The following is a 12,089-nucleotide window of genomic DNA, read 5'->3' as shown; positions in this document are numbered from 1 at the left end:
TGCTCATTTATTCCACAGGAAGCTCCTATCAGTGGAATTTTCCATTTGAAGACAAGCCTGTGCTCACTAAAAATGTGAAGGAGGGACAAAAGTTTTCAGCCAACAGAAGGATCCTGGTGAGAAAAATATACATTTACTGATGGGTTTTAATTGTTGTTGCATTGTGCTATGTAGTGTATTATCTTACTGTGTTTTGCTGAATACATTTTGCATCATCTTTCTTCCTTAAAGTAATAGATGGACAGATGTCATGACTGCGCATTCAACAAATAAATATATTGCCCTCAAATTGATTGCAACTTATGGGGACCCTTCCCAGGATTTTCTAGGCATGGAGTACTCAAATGTGATTTACCATTCCTGTCTTCTGGTAATGCTCTGGAACCATATATAACTTGCCCAAGGCTACAGAGACTGGCTTTTCCTCCATGAGGCACAGTGGCAAATTGTCCTCCCAACTTGTGACTCTGTAGCCAAGTGCTTCAACTCTGCAAGCTATCTAGCTAGCAATTTAAGAAAAGAGCAAGGAGGAGGGCATGTTGCAGAAGAAGACCAGAATCTCCTGTGGCTGCCAACATGGTACTTCGCTGCTGCCAACTACCTCAGTGCCCTATGCAGCCAAAAAAGCCTGCTTTCCGGCTGTCAACTACCCCAATGGCTCTGCCCCACCCAAAGCCTGTCCGTGTCCGGGTGTCCCCCATGCAAAGAGGGCCTGTCTCAGCCCCACACAAACCCTGTCCAGGTGTCATCCCATCACCCCATAGCCTGGCTTCAGATGGCAGAGCTCATCTGGTTTTCAACCCATGCCAAGGGGGCCGGTCTGTCTAAGCCCCCCCCCCAACCTCCGATGGCCATCTTTATCATATCCGGGCAGTCTCTGCAGCCAAGTTGCAAGCAATCCCCAGCTGTCCAGTTCTAAACAAGCATCTTTGTCTCTCCATTGCCCCACTGCCTGGCTTCAGATTGCAGAGCTGATCTGTTTCCAACAGCCCCATGGCCCTGTGGATTAACCGCTGTTAATAGCACTGACCCTGTTCATCTAATGGTGCTGCTGGTGCTGTTGGAAGTTGCAAACAACCTCAGTTGCCTCCTGGGGGCAAAAACCTTTCCTTTGCAGGCAAATCTGATGTTGCTGAAGAAGACCAGATTCTGCTCTGCAGCCTTTTGCCTCAGTGCCCTGATGGGGCAAGACATGGTACTTTGCTGCTGCCAACTACCTCAGTGCCCAATGCAGCCAAAAAAGCCTGCTTTCCAGCTGCCAACTACCTCAATGCCCAACGGGGCCTGTTTTCCTGCTGCCATTGTCCTCAGTACCTGACGGAGTCAAAAAGCCTGCTGTGCTGCCAAATACCTCCTTGCCTCCAGACCTACTGAGGGCAAACTGTACTTCACTGGCAAACGTAGTGTGCTGAGATGAAGACAAACTCAATGCCTCATGCATGCCTCTGCCAAAGGGACCTCTCATTCTGCTGGGGCTAAATATATAACTCCCTCAGTGCCATGGGCTTCTGTGCTGTGTGGTAAACTCTCTTGGGGGGGACCTAATTTGTGGGTGAATAACTTGGAGTTCTGATATTCAGTCTTCACCAAAGTTGGTAGGCATGTTGGGGAAAGACATAGGAAGCTCCGTTTGATTCTGGAGTCTCTAAGTACCTGGAGGAGCTTTCCTGGGGGTCCTCTTTGTGACTATATAACTCAGGGTTCCATGATCCAATGTTCACCAAACTTTCAGGAGTTGTAGGAAAGCATCTGAGGAAGCTTCCCTGCACATTTGGTGTCTCTAGGCCATCGGGGGCCAATGTTATAGCTGTTAAAATACAAATTGACAGATCGATTCGTCAATTCATCGAAGAATATTTGTATATTTGTATTCATTGATTCGTTAACCTTGACAAATAACGGATCAAAATGAATCGCCATTTTTTTGATTCATCCCCATCTCTACTCTCAACCTACCACACAGAGTGGTGTTTATGTCGCATGTCTCTGTGCAATCCAATTTGACCGTCTCACACAAAACTTCAATGTCATCCTGAATACGGCAAAGGCAGCAGGACATCTTCCTGGGCAAGATGCTGTAGAAGAATCAGGAAGACAAACATCTCACCACTTTTGCTCAGTCCTTTCAATGCCTGCTGGCCTCTGAACCCTTCTAGGTCAAGAACAATCCACGCCTCACCACAGTGGTGGGTGGGTGGCGCTCTTGAGTCTGAGGGCCAGCCCTCTCGTTTGTCCTGGTATAGTTCAGTCCCACTCAACTGCCATTATAATTTTCTTCCATGCCTACGTCTTCATGGAGAAACTCCCTTTTCTCTCATGAGATAGTAAGAGAAATGAGAAAAGAATCCTCCTGTATGAATGCCGGTAAGCTGCTCCATGGGGAAACTGACAGCATTAAGAGAAAACGTCCACATCTCGTTTCCTATGTTAAGATTGTACGAAAGCAGGTGGAAAAGGGGGCAAGGGAGGGAGATAAGGTACAGCTAACACCCTTTCCCCCTCGTTCCCCACAATTTTTCTGTCTTTCTTGAAACCCACCCAAAGGAAAAGATCACAGAGCACTTACAGCGTTTTCAGCCGAATGGAGTTATTCAGTATGTCCACCACGACCTTGGGGACAATCTGTGTAGCACCTAAATCACTGAAAAATGACATACAGTCTTTGTTGTATTAATCAGCAGTCAGAAGAGACACAAAAGGATAGTCGACATAGTGCAGAAAGCCTATAGAGGAGAGACGCCGAGAGAGGCCCAGAAGGAGAAGACACGAAACCGGGCCTTCTCGGCGGTGGCTCCTCGCCTCTGGAACAATCTCCCTCCGGCGATTCGCGCGGCCCCCACGCTGGGCACCTTTAAAACCCAATTAAAAACATGGCTGTTTATTCAGGCCTTCCCTCCAGCCAACTCTTGATTTTTTTCTTACTTTTCCTTTTTATCTTTACTGCTGTTCTTGTTTGATTATTATGTATTTGTCTATGTTTTATTATTTGATTTTATATTTGGAAGCCACCTAGAGTGGTCCGGTGGGCCAGATAGGCGGGGTATAAAATAAATAAATAAATAAATAAATAAATAAATAAATAAATAAATAAATAAATAAATAAATAAATAAATAAATAAATAAATAAATAAATAATAAGCATTAGACCTGATTTCACGGGTCTAACTAAGCTGGCCGAATGCAATATTATTCAGTCTTATTTTACCAGGTGGGATGAAATGGATAACCCTCCTTTGTTTACCTTTCCTAACGTGTCACTTCCTAAAGAAAGAATAGGACACAAGCATGCCAGTATTTGACTACAACTGAAAGGATTTCTCGCTTCTGGATGACATGTAATGTGTTGCAGAATGGAAAGGCTTTGTTCTGCACCTGGCTTTGAAACACGATGGGACTCCATCCTGTGGTATGCCAAGCACTATTAGCAAGGCTAAATAGAAGAGTCACAAAGGATATGCAGAGTGCATTTTGCAAGCTACTGAGTAGTCACAGCAGATGCCTAGATGTCTAGAATGGGGGGGAACGGTGGTAGAGAATACCTTCAAGTCGAGACTGCAGTGTAAAAATAGATTTAAGCCCTGAGCCTTCTAATTGCAAGTTTAAACCCAGGTAGACATCATGCTTCTGACAGGTGTGTGTGTGTGTCTTTTGGGACCAAAGGTGTTGGGCTGAACCAGGTAAGTCAGCAGTCACACAAAAGCAGCCTTAGCATACAGTCGTCCCCTGGTTGATTGGTCTAACACCAGCCTCTCCGGGGCAGTGGTAGTGGCGCCAGGGCTCCGTGGGTGGAAAGGCTGCTTTGAAGGGAGGTTAGGCAAGTGTGAAAATACAATCATACAAATTCTATGGATTACAGTTCGCAAAGGTCTTATTGCTGTGGGACAAATAATCACACTTCTAGTAATGAAACCTGACTTTACAGCCTGCACAAACTCAGAGAAAATCCCGCCTTCCCTTTTTAAATTATTTCATGCCAATGGAAACAAGGCTTGCAGGGTTGAAGCCCCGAGCCTTTCTGAGTAGCAGGAACTATCAGATCTGCCACCTTCCACCCTCCCAGCTTCCCTTTCCCTTTGTGCTTAGCTGCAATCCTCATAAGTAACTGGGAATTTGTTATTTTATTTCCCCCGGAACAATATGTCATGCATACTGTTGTAATGCATGCTGTTGGATGGTGTTTGGTCTCGAATGGACAATTAAGGACTGTTCTTCATTTGTTGAAATAGATCAATAAGCTGCCTGCATTTATAACCTTCCCATGGGTGGGGATGGGGGTGAAGTTGACCTTGAACTTTGCTTTCTTGGACTACAACTGCAAAAAAGTTAGGATGCTGGGAACTGCCATCCAAAAATGCAATTTTTCCCGATGATTGTACTACACTGACCAGATTTGACATGCCAACCGAAACATCTTCAATGAAAGTAAAAGCAAGTCAGGGCGTCGTCTACTTACAGAAACTTCAGTGAGGGCAGTTTATAAAAATAGGGATCCTCAAGAGCAGTCAGGGGATTGTGGTTGAGAATCCTGCAAGGCAAAGGTGGAAATAAGGGAGGGAGAGAAGGAAGCAACTAGTTACCGGATTTCTGGGTAGGTAAGACAACAGTGTAACATGGTACAAGTGGCAAACCAGCCATTTCTATCCCCATTGACTGCCTCAAGGACATTTCCTGTTTCCTTTAGAGCTGGCAATCTTTTTTGCCCTCAAGTGTTACACGGGAGGTGGGTCAGTGTCCACAGGCAGTAGATGGCTTGAACCACTGGGGGTGGACTGGCAAAAGGCCTGTCTGGGGCCAGTGTTCCTCTTACATAAACATGCCGCTAAAGGCTCCCCACCCTGATGTAGAAGCAGTGACTTTTGAGGTATCTGATGGTGATTTAATCCTGTGAGTCTCCTTCTCTGTCCTGCCTCTATGTATGTGTGAATAGGAGAGTTTGGGTAACTCATTACTGAAAGTGTAATGAGGAAGTAACTACTCACATTTCAAAAATAATGTGTAGAAATCGCATCATACATCTTTGGTGTAGCAAATCACATTTTCCATCTGCTATTAACATTATTTTAAAGGGCATTGTAAAAAAATATTATGAGCAGAACTTTTTCCCTTTATGCTATTGCCTTATTAATTCTAAGCCTATTTCTCCAAAGGAAATGAGACACATACCAAGTACATAGCAATTAACTCTTTAGGGGGAGCAACATTAATGGCAACAAATTATTGATGTACGTGTATTACACATTGGCTAAACAAATTCCAACCTCTGGTAAATAACCCATATATCATAAAATGCCAGTCAATATTCAGTAACCTCATTCCAATGAAATTAAGCTCTGAGAAAGCCATTCGGACTCTTTGACATCTTGGCTACTCAGAAAACTGGAATATGAACTTGTAGAGAACTTATATACATTCATACAATACTATTCATGTAGCGTTTAATATCAATATAGTTGTTTTCTACACATACCCAAAGCATCAGAAGCAATGATATACACCACATATTCTTAGGCTGCCATTTTAAAACACATTGTTTGGCTGGAATCTCTTTAATTTTTCTTTCGGCATTCTTGATATTATTGTTTGGCTTGATGCTAGAGGCTGTCTACTTGCACTTACATATTTAGCAAAAACTGCATTCCATGCCATGCCTGAAACGCCCCCTCTGTGATCCGGCCTATAGCATTACCGCTGAGATTTCTGGGAGGAAAAACAGGATCAGAAATAAGAACTACTGTATTTATACAACATTCTACATTATGTAAAACAAAACACATAGAGACACAGACACTCACAGAGAGAAAATACAGGGGGAAAGGAAAGTACATGTATTTTTTATATCCATGTTAGATAGTGGATATGAAATTGCCATAAAGTATCACTGCAGCAGACTTATTTTTTATTTTGATGGAGCAGTGGGCTGTTTCTAAGGTCCAAGCTAGCTAGTAAAGAGAATGCATGCTTCCTCCAATTAACTGATGTTTCTCTCCCACATTGGGATTTCCTTAAAGAAACTTGCTTTAGCTATCAGGGCAAATGAAACACTGGTTCACCTTCCAATTACCAGTCCCATGTTATGACATATAGACATTTCCCACCACTTGAGGAAACACCTCTTCTAAACTCATGCTAAGTATATGATTCTGTTTTGACTATGGCACACTCATTTGCCAATTCTTCTCTTCATTTAAGCTCTCCTGCATATTTTGAGACATGCCAATGCTCATATCTCTAAAGATTCTCAGCCATCCAGGTGGGGTTATCTGGAAGTTGAGTCATGACAACTGCACTTCTTTCTTGTTAGGATGAAATGTTTCACTACTCATCCAAGTAGCTTCTTCTCTCTCCAACTCTCCTCAGATTGAAGAAGCCACTTGGATGAATAGTGAAACATTTCAACCTAACAAGAAAGAAGTCCAGTTGCCATGACTCAACTTCCAGATACCAGCGCTCATACTTCTGGGAGACAACTTGCTCTTAACTCTAGTGAAGCGGAAGCTTATGTTAAACCTCTGTAATTCTACTTTCATATAATTTAGATATCAGAAGCAGTTGGGTATATATTTTTTCATTCACAAAGGCTGTATTCTGGTACTGATAATCCTGAGTCTTCATCTAACCTTGGTAGATCAGAATTCAGCCCAGAATTATGTTACAGAGAATGGAATTATACAGAACAAGGTATTTTTGAGCAAAAACGAAGGGTGTAACAAAATCCCTTCTGCGGTTATGAAACACAGCTTCCACAGAGTACAGATCCCCTTTCAGGCATCAACTCTAATATCCCCAGTGGTTTTAGAAATGGGGTGGTATGAGCCTGGAAGCCATCTCCAGGGTGGAATCTTGGCTGAGAACCATTCCATTCTAGCTAAGTATTTTACTGTACTGTACATCTAGCAACTTACATAAACTGCAAAAATGGGACAGGTTCAAATGCATTCTTCTCAATGATGTTGATTTTATTACGCGATAAGTCCCTGTGGAAAATAGCACACAGATTTAAACTTAAAGGCAAGAGAAGTGGTTATTCTTACCTATTCCAGCATATGCTTTTCCTCTTTTTTAAAAAAAACATTACACTGTCCACCTGATTCTTCACCATTGATACAGGACAGCCATTGGAACAACCTAAAGTGGCACCATTGGTCAGTTTTTGGGGCCAGCCCTATCATTAGGTAGAGTGTAGCAGAAAGATTCAATTGCCAAGCCCTCTGACTTTTTAAAAAAACATGGAATAGGAAGGCGTGCCTTCATGATGGCCATCTTTTTCCTCCCCCAGAAAGCAAAATGTCTTAATCTAGTCCTGTCAGTTCGCTACTGAAGACAACAGACAGGCTTGTTTTGTTGTTAATCCCTGTACCTAACTTGCACCTTGAGCCATTTTTATGACACAATTGCAACAATATTCAATGATATTCCCGTGACAGCAGAACAGAACCCCTTATGTAGATTATTCAGATATCATGACAAGACAGAATTCTGAGTTCTTGAGAATTCTGGCTTACAGTTCCCATGGCTGAGAGATCTGGGGAGATTAAATTTTTCATACTGACTATGGCAATAGTTTCCTGGCAAAGAATTTTATATAATACAGTAGTGCCCCGCATAGCGACGATAATCCGTGCAGCAAAAATCTTCACTATACAGATTTGTCGCTATGCAGGGAAAAAAAGCCCATAGGAATGCATTAAAACCAGTTTAATGCGTTCCTATGGGCAAAAAACTCACATTTAAGTGAAAATCCTCCATACGGCAGCCATTTTCGCTGCCCGGTAAGCAAGGAATCTGGGCGAAAACACAGTGGACGGCCATTTTTTTACCCAGCGGCCATTTTGGAACCACCGATCAGCTATTGGCAAATCATCGCTATGCGAAAATCGGTAAGCAAAACAGCTTACAGATCATTGCAAAGCGATATTTTCCCATTAAAAACATCGCAATGCGATCGCAAAAACGATCGCAAAAAAATCATCGCTATGCGGATTCGTCGTTAAATGGGGCGCCCGTTAAGCGAGGCACCACTGTAAAATTTTATATAAGACTGGCTGTCTGGGAGAGGTTTTTAAATGCAGTCTTGTGCTTTGCTGCTTTGAATGTATTTTTGGTATTGATTTTGTTTACCATTTTTGGTGTACTATTTGTTTAACTCTTTAAAACTCTTTGTATATTTACTGTTTTTAGCTTTTAAATGTTGCTTTTTAATTATGTAGCTGCCTTGGGTCCTTTTTAAGGAGAAAGGCAGGGTAAAAACAAACAAACAAACAATCCAGTTTTTGCCAGTGAGTTATTCACAGCCTTTTAGTCTTTTGAGATTTTATCAGGCAGGACCCTTACAAGTTTGAGACTAATTAATGAAATAGAAAAGGGAAGGAGAAAGAACAATTATTTTCGATCTGCTCAATCCTAAAGCATATTAGAGCTTCAAAAATCTATGTATGTGTTTGTGTATGTGTGCATGCATCTCTCTCTCTTTCTCTGTGTGTGTTTCTGTGTTTCTAAGAGGCTATCCAATAGACCATTTAAGAGGCCATCTCAGAAAGAATTCCTCAAATAACATTCTATATTACTATTACATTATTACACTGCAATACATAAAATACATTAAATTATAGTTATATTTGAAATCAAGGCGAGAGATTCAGCAACAAAGTGTAGAGTATCACCACTGCTTGTACAACAATAATAGTTTCTTTCTCCTTATGAACATCAGCCAAACATATAGTATTATTATTTGGTAGAGTCATATAACTATAATTCTGAACAGCCACTTAGATACCTCTGTTCTAATCAGAAAAACTAATAGATGTCATTTCTATGGAAGACTGAGGCTTACAAATATGGTGCTGCATAAAAGAGACACTTACAGGTGTGTAAGTGAAAGTAGTCCATCCAGAGAAGTATTCTTCAGTTTGCTCAATCTGTTACCCTTGAGAATCCTAGAGTGGTAGAGGAAAGACTGAGAAGGTCTCACAGACAAACTTAAAGGCAAGATTTCTTTCTGCCTTAACAGATGGGACATAACCACCATACTATCCTTTTGCAATCATAAACTCCAGATCAGATTGTGGAAAAGTTACTTTTTGTTCTATAACTTCCAGATGCCCATGTCAACTAGGGGACTCCTAGAATTGTAGTCCAAAAAAGTAATTCCCACCACCATCAAGCTTTGTTTCAGACCAGCTGCATGTGCAAACAGTAGCCCCAAATAGAGATACGTCTTTCCATTCCACATGAGAAGATACTTGTCTCAGCATGATATTGGCCCAAATCTGTCTGATGATGGGATCAGGGAAGGAATAATTTCTTCCACATCATGAACACAAGAAGGAAGTGCTTATGTGTTGGGATCTCTAGTGGTGGGCTTAGCTGACATTACCTTTATACATAAACACAAACATGCCCATTGAGATGTTTTATGTTTAGTCTCTATGCTTTGAAAAGTTGCACTACTCTTCTTATTAAAGCTAGATATAGGAATGTCCTGTGCAATTTGGAAGAGAAACTAGCCTAATCACTTCCAAACTATGTAGAACTTCAGATTTAGTCAAATGTATCCTCATTAATTTGCAAAACTCTAAAGGCACTCAAGAATGCCCTCAGCTATATATTCAATTAATGTGCAAAACAGCTAAACTGTCCCAGACAGTGTATACCTTAATCTAGACAGCTCATATCTTGAACAGATTATTCTCATCATCAATAACATTTAGAAAATAAAAACAAATTCCCTGAGATTTAGGGAAACTGCCCAGACCAAGACAGTACATGCTATAGAATCCAAACATGAGTGAATACTCACAGGTACTCAGCCCAAGGGTAGGCTCTCCACACATCTTTTCCAATGGAAGAAATGGCATTATCAGTGAAGTCCCTGGGGAGACAAATAGAGAGGAGTGATAGAGTTAAAATAGATTATCCTATGTAAGAAAATCTTCAAGTAAGCACCCAATGAAACCAGAGTTGTAGTTGTAAATCATGATGGATAAGAGCTCAGCATGGAAATCTCTGTGCCTTATAGTTTGGAATAAGTACCTTTTTTGGAATTAAACTTCCAAAATCTACCAAAATTGGTAGATGGAAGATTTTGACAATTGTAGGCTGAAAAACAGACATGGGAGCTTCATATTCATATCCCACGGGATATGAAATAAAGCTTGACACCACAGGTACCATGGTGGTCCATTCCTGCTCCCCAGAACCAGCTCAGTCCACTCACCAGGCTCCTCACAGTCCGATGGCAGAGATATTGTGCCAATTGCAGATGTACTCCTGCCGGCACTGCCCCACCTCTCCCCACAGCCAACCACTCTGGCATGGAGGTGGGAAGACGAGCCCCCCTTTAGCTGCTGAGCGGTCAGCTGAGGGAGGAGGTGGGGCAGGGCTGGCAGGATTACGTCCACGACTGGTGTGATGTCACCACTGTCGGATGTGTGCACTTCAAGCAGCTCAGTGAGTGGGCTGGGCTGGCTCTGGGGGGGCGGGAATGGACCGCCGTAGCAGCTGTGTGCTGAGCTTTGTATTCGTATCCTGCAGGATACGAATACAAAGCTCCCATGTCTACTGAAAAAGCAACTTTTCCATGCTTTGCTGTGGTCACCTCTCCAAGAAGAGTTTTTCGAAAAGAAGATATTTGAGTGGACCCATATCAAATATCAATAGAAGAGTTCTAACAGTTTTCCTTTCCACCAGCTGGTCATTTATAAAGCTAATGGTTCCTAATCGCTAGTACAAGACCAAACTAAACCAAATTACCTGGCATAGCAACAAAGATTATTGCTGGAAAAAGTTATTCCACATCCCCACTACTGTCAGCATTGGGGGAAAGTTCAGAGGAGATTTTGAGGGAATAGCAGATTGTATCATGATTGATACAATCTGTGTCACTCATCCCAATGTGCTCCTGTTTTACATTTCTTTGACCCACGGGAAGCAGTTCATTTCTAGAGGTGCCGTGGTTGAACCCTCCACAAACCGTTGTCTTCTGAACTCGGAAATCCTGCTCACATATTCTTAGGTTTGTGAGGACAAGATGAAGTTGTTTTAGAAGAAAGGGATTCCGTGCATGCTGAAGCCTTTCATTTTCCATATTGCCTTCAAAATCAGATCATAAGAAAGAGCTGATGCTGTTAATCCAGACCACTTCTGCTAAATTCCTTCGTCTCCCTCTGATCCCATCTCTTCTTCATTTAAAAGATAAAAGATAAAATGCTTTTCCTGGCAGGGTTCCTGTACCATTAACAACTGCACAACAGTCAAAAACCCAGCAGGCAGAGCTTTCCGGCTTGGGTTTGAAAGATCCAAACTGTTACATTTGTTAAAAGCAGAGAAGTCCTATGGGGAGGCAGGATGGGGACAAAGCAAACCTACTAACAGAGTGTAAGGAAAGCATGCCATCCCAGAGTAGGTTCATTTAAAAATACAGTATTCATCAAAACAATTGGTAGGTGGAAGAAACCTACTCACAAGAAAGAACCATGCACCACTGGCTTAGCCCACAGAGTGGTTGTGGACACATCTATGTCACACAAGAGTCCTAGAAGTGTAACCCCAGGACGAAGGTTGCCTTATTCCTCTGTGCTAGGAGGCACAGGATAGTTCCGGATGAACACAGAGCAGAACTCATTGGGCTTTTCCTCACCTGAATAGGGAAGAATATTTTGATATGATGGAGGATTTGGGACCATGTTCTCTCTCTCTCTCTCTCTTGGAAACCTGGCCATGCCAGAAACAAGCTGAGAATCTCAACTGGTGCAATGCTTTGAATGCCATGGCCTTATGAAGCATATATGAGTGTATGGTCTCTGGCAGAGGAGGACAGTTTCTTAAAGGTAAATAGAGTGGAGGAGTTCATTTTCATAGCCCCCAATAGGTATGTTCCACAGCAGAAGACTTCAAAATTTAGGCGGTTCTGTTCAACCATATCAACAAATCCGTTCCAGCAGTTTCACTGCCAGCAGGAGTATTTTGTAAAACAAATGGGTCTTAGTTATCTATTCAGCATCAAGTCACCCTCAAAAGTTCAAAGAGTCATGACATTTGGTTGCAAAACAAACAAACAAACAAAACCCAAATCATTTCCCCCCTGCTCTTGT

At 42.1% G+C, this 12,089-nt stretch overlaps 1 long non-coding RNA gene across 1 annotated transcript; it reads right to left on the bottom strand.

Annotated features, from left to right (window-relative positions):
• Positions 1 to 5,653: 5,653 nt before the first annotated feature.
• On the bottom strand, positions 5,654 to 9,854 carry LOC144586342 (uncharacterized). Its single transcript, XR_013541122.1, has 4 exons — positions 9,797 to 9,854; positions 8,862 to 8,933; positions 6,903 to 6,974; positions 5,654 to 5,697 (listed from the first exon to the last, which is right to left on the bottom strand). It is a non-coding gene; the product is annotated as an uncharacterized LOC144586342 (long non-coding RNA).
• Positions 9,855 to 12,089: the final 2,235 nt, after the last annotated feature.

The sequence above is a fragment of the Pogona vitticeps genome, chromosome 2, assembly GCF_051106095.1.
Source record: "Pogona vitticeps strain Pit_001003342236 chromosome 2, PviZW2.1, whole genome shotgun sequence".
Taxonomy (NCBI): domain Eukaryota; kingdom Metazoa; phylum Chordata; class Lepidosauria; order Squamata; family Agamidae; genus Pogona; species Pogona vitticeps.
The sequence above is the reverse complement of the archived record's forward strand: the minus strand, read 5'-3'. Positions and strand labels throughout refer to the sequence as shown.